The sequence below is a fragment of the Phyllostomus hastatus genome, unplaced genomic scaffold (genome assembly GCF_019186645.2).
Source record: "Phyllostomus hastatus isolate PE091 unplaced genomic scaffold, TTU_PhHast_1.1 phas_contig_80, whole genome shotgun sequence".
Lineage (NCBI taxonomy): Eukaryota > Metazoa > Chordata > Mammalia > Chiroptera > Phyllostomidae > Phyllostomus > Phyllostomus hastatus.
In genome coordinates this window covers 56,155,255-56,179,549 of record NW_025333960.1, presented here as the reverse complement: position 1 = coordinate 56,179,549, position 24,295 = coordinate 56,155,255, and the positions used below count along the sequence as shown (strand labels likewise).

Here is a 24,295-nt window from a genome sequence, read left to right as displayed (position 1 = left end):
CCTGTGGCATCAGGTCACCCGTCGGCCCCTCTGGCGGGCACGGGGTGCAACCTCATCGCCCTCAGCATCCACACGCTGACGTGCACACACACTCTGGGTGCAGTCTCCTCCTTTCTCACTGTCCAGGGCTGTCTGTACGTCAGTCCGTCTCTGGCGCTTGTCTGAATTCATCAATGGAAAGACATCGTCGCCGGAAATCTTTGGGGAGGTGAAATTCGATTTAATTCATTTTTTTTCCTATTTGTTAGCTCCCCTGGTCATGGGTTTGATGGGGAAAAACTTTGAAGATACTGGCTAAATAGAGGTTTTCGGATTATCTGAGAATTTCAATTACCCACGCTTCACCCGGCCCCAATTAGCGGCAGTAATTGGGTTCACTGAGTGTAAGTCACTCCCATCAGATCACTCCTTCCAGAGGCGCAGTTAGGGCGTCTCCCACGGAGCCCCCGACACAAAGCTCCTCTCTCAACCGGCGCTCTCGGCCCCGCCCCACGATTTGTCAAATCAGCGCTGCTCAACAGGCAGAGTATCGAGTGCAGCGCGAACTCCGGAAAGCAGTGCTCTTCCCACCCAACGCTGCGCAGCAGGGAAGGCGACCAGGGATTCCCCATGCGCACAGGGCGGCCGGCGTCAGGGCCAGGAGGCACCCAAAGCACTTCCAGAGCATAGCGAGAGATCGGAATCCATGCCTCGAGCTGATTTTCCCCCCAGTTTCGATGGAGATTCGTGTATCCCCGCGGAGGTTAACACGGCGTCTGAATGTGCCAGCTAATTTTAGCAGTCCGCCCCTCTTCAGATGCATTTGTATTTACTAACCGCAACCCGTTTGCCTTTTAAGGTTTCGGTTTCTCTTCTCAGACGCGTTTGTGTTTGTGCGAAGCACAGTAAATAGCTCCCGTTCCGACAGCCCCCTGTGACCTCGGGTGATCTCTGAGTTCCAGCATCCCTTCCCAGGCACCGACATCAGCCGGCCTCCAGAGTCCGACGCTCTGGGCCTGCGCCCCACCCTCTCCAGAGGCAGTAATGTTTTCCCATCGCCATGGAGACGCAGCCTGCCACAGAGCACAGCGACCCAGCCGGGAGAAAGTCCCTGCCAGGTAGCATTACTGACTGAACCCACGAGCCTGGCCTCGGGGTGCCAGGGGGAGTCCTGGGGTCATCCTCTGCCTACAGGCTGGTCGCAGGCACAGGGCAAAGGCTGCAGGGGCGCGGGCACCGTGGTTCTTTCACAGGCCCAGCCCACGCGGGACTCCTCAGCGACCCAGCCTGTGGGTCCGGCGGGATCCAACCGCGTGTGCTGGGCTTGGGCACCTGCAAGGGCTGGGGCTCCATCTGGAAGCTCGGCCACCCGGGCCGCTCTCTGGGTCTCAGTGAAGAAAGAAGAGTAGGGGGGCGGGCAGAACCCCCACCCCATGAGGACTGGATCCGGGGGGCCCGGGGCTTATCTGAGGAGCCATCTCCACTGTCCTGCAGGGGACACACGGTGACCAGCTTTTGGGAACACGCTCAGACAGCCTCTCACAGGACAATTTCTCAAGAATTACTAATTAATGCATGGCCCTTTTTAAGATTCCCGAACTCATGGAACTGCCGAGGCAGCCCCCGAGAAGCAGCTAAACAGGCTTCTCCATATTATTATGTCTTTTACTTGTATTTCCTTCATGCGATGTGTTTGACTTTGGCTAAAGGAAGCCGGGTCAGTCTCTGAGGGACATAAAAAAATGGAACACATGAATATTTGGTAAGGAAATAAACGGACCATTTGATTTAAAGACGTCAGTGATTTTTTTTTAGATGTGATCTTTCACAAAGATTTTCTAGATGCAAAAATTATATGGTGACATCTACATATTAATCGTGTTTCTTTTTCCACTTCGGCAAACGTAAGCTGATCGTCACCGGACGTGACCCACTGCACCAGCGGACTCGTATCTGTTCGTCTCTGTCCAGTGTTTGTGACGGGCCCCGGGCACGTCTCCTGCAGACAGGAGTCACGTCCTGTGTGGATTGTCACGTTCGCGTCACTGGTGTGCGTGTTCCTGCGTCCTCACCAACTTTCGACCCTGCTCGGTTTGAGGCTGGAGGCCCCCAGGCACCTCAGATCGTCACAGCCCCGACAGAGGGGGCTCCGGGGACTCCCAGGGACATTCTGAAATAATACTAATTGGCCACTTGACCTTGACCATCAGAGAGCACTTCGGGGAACACAGTCAACAGCACTCTAGGTGTCAGAGGGTGTTTTTGACAGCAGTTGGTCTCGTGCCTGAAAACTGTTTCTGGCCGCATTTTCCACGGATGTTTAAAGAGCTAAAGTGACTCGAACTTCCCTTGGAAGTTGTTTCCAGGAAACAGAAGTCCCAGCACACAAATCTGACCGAAGACGGAGCCCCACTGACGCCGGCCTCACTCTGCTTTTCCGAATTCACCCCGTCCGCTCACCCTTCCAGGCGCGTCTTCCCCTCCCCGCCGCACGGAGGCCGCGGGGGCGTCCTTACCAACGTGCTGAGCCCAGACGTCCAGCCTGGAGACTCCGCGACTCTCCGACTCTACGGGGAACGGCCTCTTAAAATACGGACTTCCTCCAGACCACGTCGGGGCTTTCCATGGTGCGAAGCAGACGCGCCCGGGGACGTATTTGTCGAAGAAAGGAACCCTGAGCAGAAATGTCCCCGTGTGGTCCACGTGGCCTGTCCCACCTGTGCCGGGAGAGAGGCAGGAAGCGGCACTGAAATCGCTGATATTGGACAAATACGCGTCACACCCGTTTCCTAGCAACCAGGAAAGCCCCGCCTCTCCGCTGCCTTCCTTTGTCGGGCAGGTAGACGAAGAATGGGACGCAGAATTAGGAGACACAGGGGCCGGAAGCGTTGTCCACTGTCCTCCCGGCTGATGAAGGGATTGCTGGCCTTACCGTCACTGAGATCACGTCTAAGTGCTCTCGATGACAGCACCAGGGCCTCTGGGCAGCATCTCACCCGGGCTGTGGCCTCCGGGTCGTGGCCTCCCTGGTCGGTGTTCACAGACCGCGTGTCCTAGGAGTGGCGTGTCCTGCTCGCTTTCGAACAAGCGGCGGAGGAACACACGGACCACCTCGGACAGGCCAGGAGCCCCCGGCTGCGCTGCACCTGGGCACGGGGTCCACCTGGGCAGGAGCAGGGCTGTGAGCGGACACTCGTCGTGCTCCGCAGGGAAGGCCCAGGCACCGAACACTCAGAAGAAAGGGGCCTCGTGGGCCACAGGGCTCGCACCCCCGCATCCCCATCCCCCACTCCCGAGTCTGTGCTCAGACGACCCCGGCCCGACGGCCACAGGAGGGTGTCACAGGTGTGTCTCAGTGCAGGTCATCTCGTGTCACTCTCAGGGAATGCCGTGTTAATCTGGAAACGTGCTCCCATGAAACCTCTGCCTCCCGTGGCCTTACGTCTGAACGCCCCGCAAAGAGGACCCCTGAGGTTGTTAACTTGTCTGCTGCCTGGGTTCCTCAAAGGCTACTGACAGTTGGGCTCGGGATTCTTCGAAATCAGAGGTGTCCGTTTAAGTGGGCGTTGTCACTGGAATGACAGGAGCCACGAACCAGCAGCTCCTTGGGACCGCAGTGCCCAGCCATGTCACTGCACCCGCCCCGTCCGCCTGCTGACCGGGCGGAAGTGTGGTCCGGCTTTGCCGGCTGCAAGTGGGACGGGGGCGCTTCCGGGAGGCTGCCCCTTGCAGGTGTGACAGGTGTGTGTGTGCAGCGGGGCGCCCTTCCCGGAGCCTGGGGGGTCCCCTTCCCGGTGGCAGTGTCCAGGAAACCTGGTATGAAGACGGAAGAAATCACTTCGGTTTCTAGGCTCGGTTCCCACGCTCGGTTCCCGGTGGCGGGGCCCTGCTGGGCGGGGCGTCCGCTGCCGCACTTTCCAGGCTGAGACTCGGGCCTTGCAGCTTCTGAAGTTCATCGTGTGCTGCTCTGAGCCCCGCTGGCCCTGCCGTGGAACGGTGAATATGCCGTATCTCCAAGGCGTCCTCCTCGACCCGTTTCCCCCCAAATCTAGAGAGAAGCGTCACTCGAATGGCACCGGAGTCCCCACCTGCACCTCTTCCTTGGGTTAAATGAGGAGAAATTGGGGTTGAATAAGTCGGGTCAAGGTGGAGTGAACACTTCATTGCACACCCACGCTGACCATTGCCCCTGCACTGCAACCCTGCGCACACCAGGAGCTGCCCTGCCCCGGGGTCCGAGAGAACGGACGTGCAGGGAACTTCTGTCTCCACCCACCCCGGGGAGCATCACGTCGTGCTCCGAGAACCCATTTGTCCTCAGACCAAAACGAAGGGTGGGGACCCTAGAACAAACCGTAACCAAAGTGGCCTCCTAGCCCAGAGACCTTGTGAAAACCCAGTCACAGGGACGACGTCTGTCCGTGTGTACACACGCAGACACATGCATGGTGCGTGGTACGCTTGCCATGTGTGTCTGTAGCTTCGCGTCACTGGAGTGAAACCCACAGAAGTCCTCCAGCGGCCGAGGGACCCTGGCTTTGGTTTCTGTTTGTTTCTTTTTCGGGGTCTGAGAAAACCCGGGGACCGGGGCCAGGCTAAGGGGCCGAAAGCAGAGCCGCCAAATGCTGTGCCATTTCAAGCGATTCTGCCACAAATCAGCAGGACCAGCGACGGTTTGCCTGTTTCAGAGAAATCAGCCCATCAAATAGACAGAAAAGCTGTCTTTGGAACGGAAACGCGGTTTCTGCCCAGAGCGCCGACTGAGCGTGCAGCCCGCAGACTGGGGACTGGCAAGGGCGGGCAGCCTGCCCCCCACCACCCGCCCAGGCCCCCCTTCCGCTCCTTCAGTTTGTTTCGCACAAAAAGCCGCTCCAAGCCCTCGGCTCAGAGTGTGCACCCGGCTTTCAAAACAGCGATCTCCTAACAGTGTAGCAAAAAGAGGCGAAGGGAAAACAAAGCCGAACCACTGACCAGAAATTAGCTTGTTGAGGTTGTGTGGAAGTGGTGTGTTTGTGTCTCTTTCTCGACTCTTCACGTGGCTTCTAAAGTGCATGCTGTCTCCCAAAAGGGTCCTTAACACGCCCATAGGGGGCTGAGTGCCTGCCTTCCTTTAAACACCACCCCAAAATGTAGCAAATCCCCCAAGTGCCATTTGGTTTTGTATTTTTTCAAATTGCGTCAGAATTCGGGGATCTTTTCAAGAGAACCTTGAAAGAAATGCACCCCTGTGCTGACGCTTCAGTTCCCACGCGCGTGGGAAGCAGGGGACACGGTGGCTCGTCTCCAGGGTTGCCGAGACAAAGCCTGGCGGGCTGTGGGCTGCAGCTCCGTCTCCTGGCAGCAAAGGGAACCCGTGTCCTGGGCCCGTGGCGGAGGGGCGGGGGCGAGGGCCAGGCCCAGCCCGTTCCTCCTCCTCCCCTCAGAGCTGCCGAAAACCCTGGAAACTCCACTTCCTGTGCTGCAGCGGGAGGTCTCCCGTGGGACCCTCGGGAGAGGGGCTTTGCCCTCTGGGAGACGCAGCACCCACTCCGGTTGTGGGTGACGACGGGACACGCCTTTCCTCTGGCTACCCTGGCCCGCGCAGGAGCGTGGAGCGGCGAGATTCCGGGGGGGTCGCTAACTGGCAGTCTGAGCCGGGATTGCCTGACCCGCTCAGGGTAGGGAAGCGTGTGGGTCTCTGAAACCCACCGCCCCGGACCCCAGCCGGTGCGTGGTAGCCGATGGACGGAGGGCTCGGACAGGGGCTGCCCTGCTCCGGCTCCGACTCAGAAAGAGGAAGGAGGTTCGTCTCAGCAAGGCAGAGTGCAGGGCGCCCACGGAAGAGGAAGCTCCAGCCCGGCCCTGCCCCTGCGGCAGGAGAGCCAGGGGGGCGGGGGGGGGCGGGGGCTGGTAAGGGGACCCTCCTTGTGCCTGCTCTGCCCGGACAGTCCTGTCAGCACGGAGCCCGGCAGGGCCGCCCCGCAGCGCCCCCCACGCCGCCTTTACCTCCTCTCTCCCCGTCGAAGACATGATTTTACTGTTTTGGAGGAAACGCAAATAAAGCGCCGGCTACATGACCCCAGTCTGCTGCTGCAGGCCCTCGGGGCAAGGATGAGCGGGGACTCTGTGTGCAGTCCCGTCCACGCTCCCGTGGACATCCAGAAACCGTGGCTCCCAGAGAGAAGGCCGGACTTTCTCCCGTTTTTGGAAGCTGCTTATCGGGACCTCTGTGCGCTGCCCAGCACACGTTGTACAACTCACTTACTGGGCTCCCGCTTACACAACAGGACGTTTAAATAACAAAGGCGACCACCAAGGAGCCCCCTAAGGAACAGGGCTGCTCCTGACCTCGAGGGTGTGACTCCTCACCTCCTACTCCCGTCCCTGTGGGTGCTGGGGGGCAGAAATGATTGGCACACCCAGGGTCTCTCCGGGCACGGACTGCCCATCACCGCACCTGTCATAGGCAAGAGGCCCGGGTTTCTTCTCCTGGGCCTCCGCGTGCGGCCAGGGGCTGCCTGTCTCCCGGAGGAAACGCCGCTGCGGCCCCTCGGCTTGCCGGGCTCGGAGGTCCACTGTGAACCCCGGACCAGTTTCCCAGTCATAGTAAGCAAACGCATGCAGCCACCTGGGGGCAGAGGTTTGATGTGCCCCCCCCGCCCCGACACTGCATCCACCCTGATACTTGACACATTTAACAGGTTTTAGACCTTCGATTCTATTTTCACTCACTTCTCCAAGCACGGGATGTGGGGTTTCACGCTCACAGCCATAGGATGTCATTTCAACCGTTCCCACCTGACTTCGGTTCAAGAAAACCCTTCCCGCTGCATTAACACTCTCCCAGCCTCGCACCTGCCCATGCAGACACCTAAGCTACCAGGGGTCGCCTCTTCCGCTGCTTCCTGCGGAAGGCAGGACTGCGTATGCGTGCGTCAGACAGCTTCGGTGTGGGGACGAATCTAAGTCCCCGAGTGTCGGGTCCGGGACCGCAGCGTGAGGATTTTTCCGACTCTTGCCTGCCCGTTCCTGGAGAACAGCCCCCAGGCCCCTCTCTCTGCCCCTCCTCCATGTCTGTGCGAATGGCCTTAGCCCATGCACCCCCTGATGAGGATCCAGGCCGGGCGCCAAGGACCCCGTTCGGCTTGGAAACCAAGAGCACGCTGACCTCCAGGGAGCTTACCGTGTGCAGAAGACTTCCGACTCTCAGGACGCCAAGGGTTTCAGGCCTCGCCCCTCAGCCCCGGAAAGCTACGAATGTCTTACATCTGTGTTTATAAACTTAGCAGAAGTGTTTCAATCAGATTACCACCTCGTGACCTAGGCAGCACAACGCTTTTTTAGAAATGAGTGTTTGACGTATGAGATTAAATACGCTTGTGTTATGGGAGACTTGAGAAATATACGGGGATAAAAATAAAACACTAATCACCCATCACACAAGACAGCCACGATTCACATCTTGTTCCATGTTTTAAAAAACAAACACACACAATCTGTTTTGTTTTCATAATTATGTTGATATTTACTTACATGCGATATTTTAAATCGGAATCACAGAGTTCTAATGTGGGAGGGCGTTCAGCGCCGGCCTCTACTGTCAGAGGCGCCATCTGATGCTCCGAGGAGCTGAGTTCCTCGCCAGAGTCGCCCAGCCGGTCCCAGGTCGCCCAGCCGGTCCGGGCAGCTGGGCGAGAAGCCATTCCTCCCACTTCTGCCCTCCAGACGCCAAGCTGTGGCTCTTCGCCGCCGTGACACCGGCCCTTTCTAAGTGGCCAGGAGACCTGGGGAGCCGGGCAGACTTCAGAGAAAATAACTTGTAATATGATTTAATACCTAGGAATGAGTAAGGTCTTTCAGGCCATTAAACTCCCTTTTGCGCATAAGACACAATGACCAGTGGTCATGACCCAGCCGTTTTTTAAAAAGATTTTACTGATGTATTTATTTTTAGAGGGAGGCTGAGGGAGGGGGAAGGAGAGGGAGAGAAATATTGATCCGTGAGAAACATTGACCAGTTGCCTTGTGCTCACACTCAACCGGGGCATGTGCCCAGGCCTGTAACCCAGGCGTGTGCGCTGACCAGGAATCGAACTGGCGACCTTTTGGTTTGCAAGACGATGCCCAGCCATTGAGGAACGCCAGTCAGCACACTGCTGCTGTTTTGTAAAACAACAGTTTTACTGAGGTATAATTTGCATACCGTACAAACTCGCCTCGCTGAACTGCACAATATAATGGTGTTTAGCATGATTGTGCAGTAGCGGGAAACCATCACCCCTGTCTAAGGCCGAAACATTTTCATCACCCCCCCACCCTTCCATGAGCAGGCGCCCCCCATCTCCCCAAGTTCCACAGCCCCCAGCAACCCCCAGTCTACCCTGCCTCTCTGCCTGTTCTGGACACATCCGTCAATGCGGTCACACGACCTGTGGCCTTTGCGTAGCTCGCCGGCCTCAGAAGCGCGTCCCCGCGGTCACGTGCACGAGCCCTTCGCTCCTCCCTCGGGCTGGCTCCGCGCCCAGCACAGACCCTCGGTCGGGGGTCGGACATGTGGGCGGTTCCACCCGGGGCTCTTGGGGATGATGCCGCGGTGGCCGCCCGAGCGCAGGTTTGCACGTGGACACGTGTTTTCACTTCTCCTGGGTGTTTACCCGGCGGTGGAATTTCTGGGTCACACGGAAACTCCAGGTTTAACCTTTGGAGGAGCCGCCTGCCGTGGTTCCAACGTGGCCGCGTCGGCTGGCGCTCCCACCAGCGGGGAGGACGGGGTTCACCGCCCCCTTGCCGGCACCTGTTACCTGTCCTGGGCGTCTGGCCGTCCCAGAGGGCGTGGCACAGCCACTCACGGGAGTTTACATCTCGACTTGCATCTGCCCAGTGACTGCCGACCTGGAGGGAGGCCGCTGGCATCCCTTCCTGGGAGGGACGCCTACTCAGATCCTTTGCCCACTTTTAAATCGGGTCACCGGCTCTAAATTATTTGTGCGCACGGGAGACTTATTTCCATGGACCAGACACAGGTCCCTTATCAGATACGGCGCGAGCTTGGCGAATATTTCCTCCCATTCTGTGAGTTCTTTTCGCTTGCTGGATAGAGTCCTCTGAAGCCCAGAAGGTTTTCGTCCAGACCGGGTCAGACCCATCTGTTTTCTTCCGTGCTTTGCCTGACCCGAGGGCACGAGGAGCTGCTACTTGTTTTCTTCCGGGAGTCTTGTGTCCCAGCGCATTCACTTAGGTCTGTGATCTGTTTGCAGAGAGTCCGGGGCCCGTTCTGAGGAAGGGGTTCAAGGGCATCCTTTGAATGTGCGTGTCCGATCGTCCCACTGCCATTTGTTGGGAAAGACCTTGTCACTCGTAGTGGGACTTCTGGACGATTTTAATAAAACGCTGAAGGAAGAGCATGGGGACCAGGAGGAGGAACCGCACTACAGCTGCCACACGCTCTGCCTCCTGCCGTAACTCTGGGGTGTTGTAAAAATGGGTCAAAAACCTTGCAGTAATGTGTTGGTCTCTTAATCGGTCCTCACGTCGGCTTCTCCAGCTGCCATCACTTCCTCCTTCCGTACCCCCGCCCCCCCCCGGCAGACCCGCAGAACCCCAGCAGCAGGGTACGGGGGCAGTCTGGGGTTCAGCCCGACTTGCTGGTTTTGCTGCCTTTCTTTTCCATCCTACATCCTTCCAAAACACTGTCTCCCTCTCTCTAGCCTCGCAGAGTGAAGATGCTGATCCGGCTCGGACTGACACTCCACAAGCGTTTTCACTCAGGGAATCACTGTGGGGACACTGGGCCCTAGGAGAACTAAATGAATGTCTGTCGCTATCGGAACTCGGCGCACCGGGTGGGCACCTGGGGGAGTGGGCCGCCTGAGTCCTGTCAGCAGGAGGAATTGCGCGACCCCCACCCCGAGGAGCAACGGGACCCGCCGTGCTCCGTACAGAACGAAGGGCCCCTGTTTTCTTTGATATTCCTACGTTTTTCCATGCCCAGGCTAATCTGGGACTGGGAAGGCTACCCCCCACCCCGAACCCTCATGACTGTGTGGGCGGCGTGGAGCGGAAGTCCCTTGTCCTCCGGTCTCCTCTGAAGACCGGTCCCCACACAGGGTGGCGGGAGGTGTTGTCCCAGGTGGGGGGAATGCCGTCCGCCGGCGTCTACTTCTTGGGGGCACGGGCCACAGAACCTCACTGTCCTGCCGTGTGTCCCGGCGCCGCCGGACAGCGGGAGACTGGGCGCCTGCCACCTTTTCACGTGGGATGGTGCCCCGATGTGTGGTTGGTTCAAAAAGTGGGCTGTAGAGCCACATGGGCGTGTTTCTTGTGGGTTGTATGTCCACTTAGGTTTGCCCATCTGTAGTAAGGGTGTGCAGTTAGTTAGTGGGTTCGCTCCCAGATATTGGGGTTTCCATAAAGAAGGGGGTGGGGAGATGCCCCTTTTACTGTGTATATTTACAAGTGTTTGAATATGTTATTTAAAATGAGCATGTACTGCCTCTCTAATGGAAAACTTAAACAATTTGTAAACGACCCTATTCCATAAAACCACTTAATATGATGCCTTTTAAAGTCAAAGACGTAACTTTATTTTCACATTTTTCTGTTTTATTTTTCTGCTTATAGAACTATTTATTCTTTAAGCTCATATTGGTAATTTATATACCTTGACAATTTTTAGAAAAACTTATTTCTTTCAAATTGTTAAATTTATTGATATAAACATATTATTCTTTTATAATTTAAGAAATGTTTTTATATCATTTATTCGTAGTGGCTAGTTATGTGTATTCTCTTTGTGACTGGATTGGACTGGGCCAAATTTACCCGATTATTCATTTTTTTTTACTTTGACTGTTCAACTCAACGATTAGTATTTTTTACCCATTTCGTTAAGTTGCGTTTCACTGTCACAAGTGTCTTTCTTCTTTCTCGGGATTGACTTTATTGCCTTTCATTTCTTCTCTTGATGACGTCCTGAGCCGACACCTTCGTTTCTGCAGCTGATGGCGAATGCCCCCCCCCAGCCTCCTCCCCGCCGGTCTCACTGCTCTGAGAACACCCCTCCCCCTGGCCCCGTAGGGCCCGGCTTCTTTTTTTCTCTGACTAGTCATTTCTGGTCGGTTTTCCTCTTAAAGCCTGCAAACATCTAGTTATACGGGAGACACCTTCTGTTCAGTGTCCTGTTCCTTCCAGCAGGCGGTCGGCGAGCGCCGGGCGGTGCTGCCCAGGCCGGGCTGTTTGCGTGAGGTTCCGAGCGATGCCTCCCTGATTCCTGGGCTTGGGAATTTTATCGGTAGTTCCTGGGGTTGTTTTTTGTTTGTTTGTTTGTTTTTTACTATGACAGTTTCACGCCTGTTTGTGGAGGTTATACACTGTCTTCATTAGCTGTAGTTTTTTTATTAGCTCAGCCCTCGGGAGTGTGCGATTCGCAGCTATTCTTGCGGACTTAACCTGAGGTTTCTGTCCGGGGCGTGTCAAGGCCCCGAGTCCGACGGGGGACTTGCCCCTGCCTGGGTGTCCATTACAGCTGGTTTTGCATGTTGTGAAGCTACCGATCGTGATCCTGTCGAGTCTGCCAGTGTCTGGGACTCTAACCTTTTCTTTTTTTCTAAATCTTCACCCCGGGATGTATTTTTGTTAGTTTGTAACAAATTCTTCTTTTTGTGATTTCCTTTCTAGTTGGTAATCATGCGTCTTGAACACATACGCTCCATCAACGCCCAGTGGTAGCAAGCGCCTCTTTCTTCCACCCAGCGCCGCAGAAATCGGGCCGGGCTTGCTCAGTCTCCCTCCATCTTGGGATTTTGGGGGATTACTTTCTAGAGATTTACTAAATTTTGTAAATCCAACACTTATTAAAACATAGCCATGCATTTTCCCGGTTTCTAGAGTCACCTCCGTTTCTTCTATCCCCTTTCTCTTTAAATTTATCCTTCAGCTCTAATTCCCTTTAGTCGGAGGTTCAGAAGGATTCCAGGCCCTGAGGTTGGTGAGAACCTGGAAGAAAACATGAGGTTCCCAGGCTGCGTTTTGAGGGGGTTTCACACCTGGGGCAGGCAGCCCCCCTGAACGAGCTCCAGTGCCCAGTATTCGCCTTTCCCTTTTTCTTGCTCGCGGTAGCTCTTACCCACTTGGTAGACAAGGTGAGTAATGCACATTCTTACTGATCGTGGGGTGATCGTTGGCCTCTAAACCCCAAGGAGGGGCCCTGCCCGAACCCCTTCGTCTGGGAAAACCGTTGCTGGGAACTCAGTCCGTCGCCCCGCAGTCTGCTCGTTTTGAGAAAGGGCAGGAGGAGTTCCACGCCGGGAGCAGTGGCTGGAGGCGGCGGCTGTCGGTGGAAGAACGCACCTCCCCCCCGTCCCGCAGGCAGCGCCAGGCCTGCGCGGACAGTGTTCCCCCCTTGGCGGCGGCCGAGGCGCTGCAGCGGCGCCAGCTCACCGTGGCCCTGACGACTGTCCGCTCCTCCTCTTACTCTTCCCGGCCGGCTCCTCCCACCGCTCGTGCAATGCTCTTGTGTTCGGTCCACTTTCAAAAGCCAGTTCAAACCCTCTGAGCAAGGACAAACAGAGTCTCGCAGAGATTCTTTACCCACCAGGCAGTAGGGGTTCCCGCACACACGAGTAGCCCCTTCCTGGGACGGAAGACCGCGGAGCTCCTGGAGGTGACCCGCGGGGGGCGTGGGAGGCTGTGCTCAGCGCGCACGGCAGGCACTGGCCCAGCACTGGCTGCGAGACCTCCCGACACGCTCGCGGAACTGTCGGGAGAAAACTCCCACCGGGCTCGGTCCTGCTGTAGAATTACCTCTGAAACACCGGAGGCGCGGTGCTCCGCGGGCTGGCGCTGCGGCCCAGGGGCTGCGGCTGCACGGGGTGGGAAGGGGGCGGGGGAGGGGCCTGGTTTCTCATCCCGTCCCGGGCTCAGGCGGGCGGGCGGGTGGGCGGCGCCTGCTCCTTGGCACCCGCAACCCCGGTGGTGGTGGACCTCCTCGTGGGCTGGTCCTGAAGACAAACGACCTAACGTGTAGGCCCTTAGGAAGGTTCCCACAGGGTAAGCGTGTAAGAAGCATTATTGGCCCTTCATCCCGGGCCCGGCCTGGAGCTGTCGGCGCGCGATGGACGCAGAAAGGAGGCGCAGACGCGGAACATCAGGACTTTACATTCGGTCAACGTTCGTCCTGGTGCGCTGTAAACGGTGACCGCTAGTGTGCGGCGTCCAACGGTGTTCCGTGCTGTTGAGTGTGGTGGCAATTTAACACGCTTCCCCACGTTTCCCGCTGGTCACGCCGCGATGCGTGGCCCCCCACAGGGGGTCTCGGGAGGAGACCAGTAGCTTGACACCTACATATGAGCCCCCTCCGCCCCCCTTCTGAAGTGGAAGGCCTGCCCGCAGCCCGGCAGAGAGTCCCCAGGGCGCCCGTGTCCTGGTCCCTCCCCAGAAAGTGCATTCTCTCAACCACGGCTTTTCCTGGGGTCAGAAGCTCGGGGTCACCTTGGGCCCCTCTTAAAGGAACTACATGTCTGCACATGTCCAATTCCCATGTCCTTTTTGTGGATTTAATTGTTTAATTTTCTGATTTTTTAAAGATGCTTTTTCCATTGTTGGGGGAAATGGCCTGGTTACAAGTCATAAATAAGCTCTGGAAATACTGGCCAGAGAGTATGTCATGCAAACCCAGCTTCCAGACAGGTCTCTGCAGTCCGGCTGCCCTGGCCTCTGTTTGGGAGACACATGGGCTTTCTTCATATTTCTTTAAAAAAAGATTTTATTCATTTTTAGAGAGAGGAGAAAGGAGAAAGAGAGAAATATCAGTGTGTGGTTGCCTCTCAAGTGCCCCCTACTAGGGACCTGGCCGGCAACCCAGGCATGTGCCGTGCCTGGGAATCGAACCAGCGACCCTTTGGTTCTCAGGCTGGCACTCAGTCCACTGAGCCACACCAGCCAGGACCTTTCTCCAATATTTCTTTTGAAATAGGCAAACACAAGCAAGGACAGCTGGGTAACGAGCTCATTGTATGCACGCATTTCTTCATTTATTTTTTTTACTGATTGATTTTTGGTGAGAGAGGAGGGGAGGAAGGCAGAGGAGAGAGGGAGAAGCATCAATTTTTTGTCCCACGTACCCGTGCATTCATTGGCCGATTCCCGTACGTGCCCCCAGCTGAGATGGAGCCCACGACACTCAGACCAGCTGAGCTCTCTGGCCAGAGCACGAGGGCATCGTAGGCAACAGAAGAAAAACTCCCCAGGACTGTTTCTGTTGAGATTATCGTCACTTCCTTAGTCAGTTCGTTTGGCAAAGAATTGCGCCCATTACCTGTAACCTCGAGGCCAAATCGAGCCTCGTTGCACACACGCACGCACGCTGCGGCAGGGATGAACCTGGAAAACATCAAGCCGGGTGAAACCAGGAGACACAGGGAACCGACACCGCCTGGTGCCCGAGACGAGGCCCCAGGGGCGGTCACGTTCACAAAGACAGAAGGGGCGGGGGGAGAGGGGAGGGAGTTTCACGGTGGGAGTTTCGGCTCTACAAGACGGACAGACTTCGGAGACCGGGCAGACGCTGGTTTACAACACGGAGAATGCACTGAACACCGCAGACCGCACGCTTGCGATGGCTAACACAGTGAGTGTTACGTCACCTGTGTCCTACCACAATAAAAAAAGCCACTGAAGAGAAGTCCCTGGTCTCCGTCACCAACAAGGAGCCTTGACTCTTGATGACGACAACCACTCGGCAGTGCCCCGGCTGTGCCTTTGGCTGCTGCTCCGTCTCCAGCACCGTCGGCCGCCTCGACCCGAACTGTCCTTCTCTTCCAACGGCAGCGAGTGGCGTTCACATGTGCCCCCAGCAGAGGTCTTTGAGCCCCCCCCCCCCCCGCAGTTTCACTTCGAGTGCGCCCGGCCACGCACGGGGAAGGAGCTCACGCTGGTTCCCCAATTCGGATTTCTGTTCCCTTCGACGAGTGGGCAGCGTCTGCACTTGCCTATTGGTCACGGCTGCCGAGACAGAGCGAGGCCGGGGGCAGGAAGAGTCGGTGGTTTGCTGCTGTCAGGCCGTTCGGTGTTAAGGGTCACCGCCAGCTGGCTACGACGCAGTCAGCGCACAGTAGGGGCGTGAGGAAAGGCGGGAAAGGAAGCAGGCCCCCTCCTCCCTGCCAGGGGGAGCCTTTCAAACGGAACTCCTTGTCCAGTGTGTTCCTCCAGAAGTGAATTCTGCGCTCCGACCTCCTCCTTCGCTCTGCCTCCCGGAATGCGCCCCCGTCTGTGGGGTGCAGGCTGGGCGACTCTGCACCAGCGGTGGCTCGGGCTCCGGCTCAGGCTGGGGCTGAGACTGAGAGCAGGTTCGAGGCCCCTCTGCCGGCTGGGAAGGCTGATGGAGTTGCCGCCTCCGTGGCAAACGGCGAGACGACAGGGTCTGTCCCTGTGGTCTCCGCAGCACCTTCTCGCAGCAGCAGATCTGCGCCCCCTCCCCCCCCCCCCACCCGTCTTCGCTGTGGACTGGAGCAGATGCACAGCCTCTGGGAACGAAAACCCAGGCTGCGGGAAGAACAGAACCGTGGTCCGTCGTGGGGGCGGCCTGGGAGAAGGGAGCAGACGCTGAGCCTACTGGTTTCCTGGGAAAGCTGTGGGGTTTTGGCCACAAGGAGACATGGCAGTGCCTTCTCTGTGTTGCACACGTGGGTGCATTTTGCATGTGATCTCGACAAGACACTTTGCTGTCTGAAAATTCAGGTACAACTACCTGTTGAAACACCTTTAGCCTCAGACACCGCAGAGAGAAGAAATGTTCATGAAAGCATTTCAAACAACGCACAGGTGCCCACCGTGACTGAGCACGCCTAGAGCTCGGCCGGCGTGACCCTGACTTGCCCTGCGCGGGAGAACGCGGCCGGGTGCGGGGCGACCCTTGCAGCAACACGGGAAGGCCTGAGCGTGGGTCCCACTGGGGTTCGCTTGTGTGCGTGCTTATAGGGAAATGCGTATTACCTGTTTCATGACTGGCGTGCTCATCACCTTCAGCAGAATCAGAATTTTTTGTAAAGATTTATTTATTTTTTAGAGAGGGAAGGGAGGGAGAAAGAGAGAGAGAAACATCCATGTGCGGTTGCTGGGGGCCGTGGCCTGCAACCCAGGCCTGTGCCCTGCCTGGGAATGGAACTTGCAATGCTTTGGTTCACAGCCTGTGCTCAATCCACTGAGCTACGCCAGCCAGGGCAAAATCAGAATTTAAGAGACAGACAGTTTCTGACACGGAGATTAAGGACCTCCTGTTCCTGAAGTGGGAATTCAAGCAGCCTCGGAGCTGCTGGGCGGAGGCCCACTCGGAACAGCATCCCAGCCTCGCCTCCCAACTTCCCAAGGGACTTCCCGATGCTGAGTCACCCACAGGCGCACTCAGAGGTCCGCTCCTCCATCACCTCAATGCGGCGCAGCCTCTGGGTTTCCGAGTCCTGTGAAAGGGGCGATTTCAGAGGAGGGCGGCAGGTGAGGACTGGGTGACGATTTTGAAACCGCTGCGGATGACGCACCGGCGGCATGGCCACTGCTCCAAACAGTGGGCGGCGGTGGGCGGCTGGCCTGCTCCCCCCAGACTCTGCACCTGGGCAGACGGCTTGAGTGTTTAAACCAAATTCGCCTCCGATCCACTCTGGAATCTGCAAATTTAAGTCACCTCAGAGAGCTGAAGGTTCCTCCTCGACCTAGGTGCAGAATGTCATTCTCCTTCCTCAGATACAATTTGGAAAATCCTAGTAAACTCATCTGGAGAAAGAATTAGCATTAAATATTTACTAATAAGTAGTGCACTTAAATTTTTGAGCATGCATATTTAATAAATATGCTTTATTTCGTCTTGGGTTTCATACTACAGTTCAGAGAGTTTCATTTCCAGCTTCCAGATAGGACAGGCCTTTTTTTTGGATGGAGGGTGGGGAGATTCTTTTTTTTTTTTTTTTTCTGTTTTCTAGTTTTTAATGGAACTCGTCAAGAAACCTTCTCCTCTAAACGGCCACCAGTCCTGCCACACTGACAAGCCACCGAACCCCGTGTCACTGCAGGACCATTTCCCGTAGCTTGAGCAGCCGAGGCCCCAAGCCTGAACACAGAAGCCACTGGACAACAGCAAGGGATAATAAGCGTTTTCCTCTCCATCTGTCTGGTGGAGCAGATTCATCGCAAAATCAGAACTTGATGAGTAGCCAAGTCTGCATTCACCCATCCATCCGTCCATATTGCTGACTTTCCTCCACCCGAATATTGTCATTTACCTGAACATTTCCAAACAGGAAGACCGCCGGGGTTTTCAGTCATCTGTCCTTTGTACAGACATGATCCTTAACCTCGAATGGCTGCTGGGAACGTTTGAACACACTAAACAGTGTCCGACATGTTACAGAAATCGTGTGGGGACTCTCATGACACACTTTGTGTTTGTACCGAGTCCCCCTGGCACGAGTCGCAGGGGGGTGTGCCAAGGAGGGAAGGGTCACCGGCTTTGCGTCCAAGGGGCCTCAGGCACCTTCGCCGGCCGCCAAAGGCGCTCTCCCCGGTAACAAAATCGGCCGGCCCTGCAGCTGCTCCGTTCCAGAACGCAACTCTTGCCGGTCTCTCAGATTACCTTCTCAGATTCTGTGTATGTGGTAGAGAAGCCCGGAAGAAAGAACATCTCTCAAAAGCCGGATCTCACGGAAGAACAGCCTCAGCCCCGAGTGAAATCCCGCGTGGGGGGGCAGCAGACCCGGGAAAGGAGACAGGTCAGGGCGACCGCCACTTCGTGCAGGGGAGTGTGGAGGCCGCTCCCACTCTTTGTTGATCTAACTTGTCAGTTCTCAACACATGGAAGTTGTTAGTGCAGTACTGTCGTTTTTAATAGGCCCAAGGACACAGATGAGTGTGGATTTTTTACCATCAACTCAAATCCACCCGAAAATCGAGGAAAACTATTAAAATGTCGAGTATTCAAATTTGAATCTCTTTGTGGGCGATGCCATATACGTGATAATATATCCGGATCTGTATATGCCATTCCGATTCTCGTCGTCCGGTGAGTTGGAGGAGACTGTTATTTGTGTATTTGTACCGTGTTCTGTAATGATTGCGGGCCCTCAGATACTTTTCTGTGAATCCGGTTGTTCAAGGGTACATCCAGCTGAGGCGGTCACGCTGGAACCGGCAACAGCTGTACCCGCCCTCACCACGCCTGCGCTCCAGACCAGTGCGGACCTCTGACCCCCGGCGCCTTCCACGTTAGGATTCGGGGTCCTTCTCTCCTAGGTTCTCCGCCCTCTTGCTCGCCCCGCCCCCCCCCCCCCCCGCCATGGAAACACACACATCGCACGCGGGCACGCGCGCGCGCACCCAGCTCACACGCAGAATGGCCCCTGTGTCTGAGTCCGGCTTTGCAGGCACAAGCTCCTCCCTCCCAGCGAGCTGTCTGTAGTAGTTTCTGTTGTAAATGCCCTAAGTTGGAGAGGCCCCGAGCTGCAGCCCGCGAGTGGTAGCGAACTTTAGGGACGCAGAAATGCCACCGCGGAAGGTACCTCCTGGACCGCAGCACGGCTGCCAGGGCACCGCGACGTCGGTGCCTTGGACGGAATCCATCTCCGCTGCGGAGTTATCACGAGGAGGGAACAATATGGCCAGGAGCGACGGGAGAGGACGCCTCCCTCCCCGGGCCGCAGCTCACGGCCGCGCGCCTAGGAGGGGCGCTCCGCTCGCCCTCCCCCGTCCTCGCCGCCCCCCGCCCCCGCACCAATAATGGTTTGGGGAGTCAAATTGGGATTTTTGTTCCCAGGCTCAACTTATTGCAACTAAGTACTGCCCACGAGGAGTAGCTGGGGTGAAGAAACGGAGTTTGAAAAACAGAAAAATTAGAGTTGAACTTTTCAAAGATAAACATAAAACCAAGTCACTAAAAATTGCCGTGCAGCAGAATCCGTGTCCTCAGTCTTTCCAGAGGGACTCTTTGATCTCGGTTCAGCACTTCATGCATTGATACTCCGCGTCTGAATACCCTAAAACACATTTCCAGGAAGTTGAGTAAACGCACCCCCTCCCAGGCCATTTGTAACGCACACGCGCTCGGGACCACCAGGAGCCCCACAAAACGCTCTGGACTCGAGGCTCAGTGCTCAGGTGCCCAAGTCGGCTGAGATGCATCCCCGACACCACGTCTGCACGTATGGATGCGTGCGTGAGTGCGGATCCGTGTGTGCGCGCGTAAACAGCTCCCCCTAAGTGGGGCTGCGGCGGCGGAGTCCTTGGGAGGAAGGGGCGACAACGAGCCGCTGGGATCGTGATTCAGGGCTGTTAGGAGAAGAATGAGCTGCGCCTGAGTCATCGCGAGCCTCCAGACTTTCCCCGCAGTGTGGCAGAACTTTGTGCTGATGAGACAATAGTGGAGAGTGTGCGTTTCCTACAGGGCAGACCATTCTGGGGCTGGGGGAAGCCTCGGGCCTGCTCCGGGCCGCGGTGGCCAGGCCCCCGCCCTGCGCAGCGCAGCCCCCAGAGCCCGGCCGGCGCCGGGGTCCCCGCGAGGCGGGAGCGTCCGAGGCGCGCACGGGAGGCGCGTGGAGGGGGCCGGGCGCGTGGCGGGGCCCGCGCGCCCTCGCGCGTCCCCCGCGCCCGGGCGCAGCTGGCGCGGTCGGTCTAGTGCAGCGCTCGGCTCCGCGCCTCGGGCGCTCGGCTTCACCTTCAGAGGCGCGGGGCGTGCGCATCCTCCTCCCCCCGCCGCCGCCTCCCCGCTAAGGTAGGGGCCGCGGTGGGGGGCGCCGCGGGCCCGCGGAGGGCGGGGGGCGCGGGGCCCGGGCCTGGACGCGCCGGGGACTGCGGTGTGCGCCGCGGGTTGGGGGCGCCGGGGAGGGGCTCCCGGGCGCGGGGAGGGCGGCTGGGCTTTTCCTGCTGGTAGTTGCCGGGCTCCGCAATTCCAGGAGAGGGAAGATGCAACTTCGGGCGGCGAGGCGAGCACCGGGAGGTGGTTTTTACCGCAGTGGAGGGGCGGGGTGGGGGCCGGGGTGGGAGCACGGAAGAGCCTCTGGCTTTGTACACTTCGTCAAAGGCGACGCGGGAGGAGGGGAGCTCGGATGCGCTCTCCATCCATTAGGAGACAAAGAGCAAATTGCCTTACTTTAAAGTAAAACGCTCTGGCTAATGAAGGTGAGTGATGGGGCTGCGGGCCTGGAGAGCCGCTTCGGTTATTAAGGGTTTGGCTGACGGGATCGATGCGGTGGGCACCGAGCGCTGCTGCCTCGGGGACGCGTTTGCGTGGGACGGGGGGGGGTTGTTTGTCCTCCCCCCTCCTTTGCTTGCCTGCCCCTCAGCTTGGAGCCTAAAAGTGACCCTAACATTAAAGAAGTGAGGTCCTGGAAAGGAAGTTAGGGCAGTGGCGGGGGTGGGGTGGCGGCGAGGGTCCAATGACTCGGACGTTGGTGGGGAGAGGGGGTTCGGGTGGCAGGGACTTCTCAGAGGCGCACCCAGCCAGGCTGGGGCAGGGGCTGTGGTGGGGGGTAGGGATGGGGGAGGTATTGATCTCTGTATATATCCGGGTATATATACAAGAAAAGAATGCTTGGGCTGTGTGTTTGGGGGGGGGCGGGGGTTGGAAAAGCGCCTTGTCTGCCATTTCCAGGGATAACTAACATACTGCATAGTTATGATGGGTGTTTAGATTAAACCGCCTCGCCAAGTTTAAAGAAACTTGTATGGATAAGTTCACTAAAAGCCAGCAAGTGGAGTATTTAAAACCGCAGTTTATGGAGCAAGGTTGGGGCGGTGATAATCAGCTCGGGTGGGCTGGGAAGTCAGTGGACCCTGCGGTTAGGGACCAGAGAGACCCAGCCTTTCACCCGAAAATGTGGGTCTGTAAGTCAGCCCCATTTATTATCAGCCTTAATAAGCACCCCGCAGCAGGCCGGGAGCTTCTGTTTGTACGTCTGTCTGTTCCTCATTCCGCCGGGCTTGTCGATAAAGGACTACTCGGTCTCCGGGTGTGCAAAGATCAGCTTGCTCGGCCCCCTTTCAAAGTGTATTCATTCTGTGCCTTATTTAATCCAGATGCACAAAAAGCCATTTGCTGCTTCATTGTTGGTTTACATTTTTTGAAAAGGCGACTGGTGTAACCTGTGGAATTTGAAATGCAAATAAAAGCCTGTGGGAGTTGAGGCAGAACAAATCGGTGTTTATAAAGTGAAAAAGATTTAATGTCTTTGAAATCATTGCAGAGGCAAAAAAAAAAAAAAACCCCACACCAAAAAAACACCACACACACACACACACACACACACACCCGGGAGAAGGGGGAATCATTTTTCAGGGAGTGAATTGTGACGTCAGGTCTTTTTGGAAAAGATATTTTTAAGGTCTGAAACCCGGGTTTGTAAAGTGCTTACAGGAAAAACAGATTACAAGATTAACATCTGTTAACACGATCGTTTATCTCCAGCCAAAAATAGGTCAGTTCTTAAGGAAACATGATTGCTACCGGCGCATGCTTAAATAAAATTAAAATAATGAGTTCATAAATTAGGACTGGAGTATTTTTTTTTTAAATCTGACCTGTGAAAAAACATTTTTTAATTTCAAAGTAAATGGAAGGTCCAAGTTCCTTTCGGGTGTTGAAAAGGACTCATCACCCCGTGTCTACCCTTCAGAAGACCCTCTTCCCCTTATCCTGGGCTCTCTCTCCGTCCCCTCCTGGGATTGCTGATTTTCCTTTCCATCCACTACGGGGAGTACAAAATATACTTAAATGGATATTATTTGACCCCTCCCTTACCCCGCCCCCCCGGTTAAAGAAGGAAAGCTCTCCGCGCAGATGGCTAACTTTCAGATGTTCTTTTACCATTTAATGAACTAGTGGGGGCGGGTGGTGGGGGAGAAGGAAACAGCCTTGCAAAGTTTCCCTGCCCCTTGAGTGAGAGTGACGGCTCTGCCGGCCAATCCGTAGCGACTCTCCATCCCGGAGGTAATTTGGGGTGTGAGAGTGCGCGCGCGCGCGCGCGCGCGTGCATGCGCCCATGTGTCTGCACAGTTAAGTCCCACCAGCCCCGCGCATCCGCAGGCTCCTGATCTGCACAGCTGTGTGCTACATGTAGACGTGGACACGCGTTTATCCGAGTCTGTGAAGCTAGATGGGCGCGCAGCAGTCCAAATGGAGACCCTGCCTCCTCCGTGTCCTACTATACAGAATGGACGCAAGAGGCGCTTTCGAATTCAAGTGCAGACCTGCAGAAGGGGAAGAAAAGAGGAGTAATGTGATTATGCTTTTCAACAGCTGGGGAATTGGTTCCTTCCGTCTCGTTCCCACGCGGCAGGCGCTCCCCGGCGCGCTCGGGGTCCGGGTGGAGGAGCCCACTTGCCGGGCCCAGAACGCACAGAGAACAGAGAACGAGAATTGTTGGAACTGGTGTTAACTCCGTACAAAGTGAAGACAGCGTGTACTTTCCGACTTCAAATTTTATGTTGTCCCTGGAAGTTGATACTTAGTCCCACTACAACGTGACCGGCTCATGGTCAGTGAAAGTTATGCGGCCCACTGACTTAAGAGCGTGGAACGCGGGTCGCGTCGCCCGCACAATGGGCACATTCACGGGCGGAGAGCGCCCGGGCCGCCCCGCGCTGCGTGCTGGCTTGATTTGGCACCAGCCTCCCTGGGAACGTTGGGAGTGGTGTGTGTGGTGGAAACGTGTGGACCAGACCTGGCCCTGTAGCATCTCTGGGTCACTGTCGCTGTTGCCCGGCTGCCTCACTGCGGGACGGATGGCGAAGCTGCAGTGCACGGGTTAAGGACCCCCGTGTGCCCTCTCCCTCCCTGGAGACCCCTGCTGGGAGACCTCGGGAGGGACCCGCGCGGCGGCGGCGGCGGGGCCGGACCGAGGTTATCTCGAGGGCCCGTGGACGACCCCAGGCGATCTTCGTCCTCCCCCTGCAAGAACCTAACTCCGTTATCCAGCGAGGTCCAGCCCGGTGCCTTCAATTCGGGCCATTTCCGCCCCCCGAGGCGGAGTTGGATCCGATTCTGCCTCCCGCCCTCCCAGTGAGCTCGCCGGCTGAGGAATGGGCAGCGGGGGGAGGTGTCGCTGGATCAAATCATTCCTGTTTCTGAATCTCACGGCGTTTGGGCGCGGGGCCTGGGGCGCCCCGGGGCAGCCGGGGGCGGGCTGGGGGCGGGGCCGGGGCGGGGGGCACTTACCTGCCCGCCCCGGGGGCGGGGGCGGCGGCCGCTTGTTGCTGGGCTTCCTGGGGGCGGGCCGTGGGCGGGGCGGCTGGGAGCGAGGTGGGGGAGGGCCCGGCCCGCGCCCCCGCCCCCCGGCGCCCGCCCCCCGCCCCCGTCATGTGGAGCGGACGTCACACGCCTGCACTGTAACCCTAGAAGTGAAAGAGACCGGGACCCACGGCCCAACTTCGCACCGTAACAAAGGCGGGGGTCTGTGCGGGCCCGAGGGGGACACGCTGGGGTGGGAGCGGGCTGGGGGGAGGGGTGGGGGCGGGAGTAAGGGGGTGGGGCGGCCGGGGCGTGGGGGCCTGGCCGGGGCTGGGGGGCTCTGAGTGGGGCGGGGGAGTGGGGGCCTGGCCTGGCCCGGGGTCCGTCGGGGGGCGGGGGTCTGCGCCGGGCCCCGGGGTCTGCGTGGTGGCAGGGACCGCGCTCCGGAGGCCCAGGCGCCGCGGAGGCCAGGTAATTGGTTTCTATTTTAAACTTCACTTTGTTCTGGCGGAGGTGGGGCGGTGGGAAAGGCGTGGCCCCCAGAGCGATTACGTAACTGTTCACACCTGATTCGGTGCTGCGCCGGGGGTTCCGCGCGGATTGGGGCGCACTGGCCGGGGCGCCCGAGGAGGGGCTACGGCGTGTGGGTGTGTTTTCTGCTGGGCGACCTGCCCTGGCTCGGCGGGAGGAGCCGGGTGGACTGGGGGGCCGCCTCGGAAGCCCAGAGGTGCCCGTGGGCGTGGGCCGGGCCTGCCAGCGGGGTCCACTGCGTGCGTAACAAAGGGCAGGGCTGCGGGACCCTGGGCCGCGCACCGCGCTGACCTACCGGCGAGTCACAAAAGGAACTTTAGACGGTGGTCTTAGTGAACATTAGTTCCCTTGTGAACCTGCCATTACGTCTCCGATCCTGATTAAAAAGCGACTTAAAAATGGACGCACCTCCCCGCTGGGCCGGGTGATAGATAAACACCCTTAGAGAACCGACCGGCGCGGAGGCAGGGATGGCGGACCTCCCGCAGGATTCTCTCCGGACGCTGTTCCAGGCGGGCCTAGGAGTACGCTGGGAGTATTCTGGTTGAGGAATGTAAGAGCTACTTTAAGGAAGGAGGCATGCGTGCTGTTTCATAGGCTACT

General features: G+C 57.4%; 1 protein-coding gene across 7 annotated transcripts in view; it reads left to right on the top strand.

Annotated features, from left to right (window-relative positions):
* The first annotated feature begins 19,597 nt into the window (after nt 1–19,597).
* ZNF516 (zinc finger protein 516) overlaps nt 19,598–24,295 on the top strand; it is a 54,622-nt gene continuing 49,924 nt past the window's right edge. For 2 of the 7 annotated variants that reach the window (XM_045849881.1, XM_045849874.1), the window contains exon 1: nt 20,022–20,115. The gene's annotated coding sequence lies outside the window, so the exon portion shown is untranslated. Of the gene's footprint in view, nt 19,709–20,021; nt 20,116–22,179; nt 22,994–23,319; nt 23,384–24,125; nt 24,246–24,295 lie in introns of those variants that run through there. The other 5 variants (XM_045849877.1, XM_045849879.1, XM_045849878.1 and 2 more) reach the window with 5 other exon arrangements.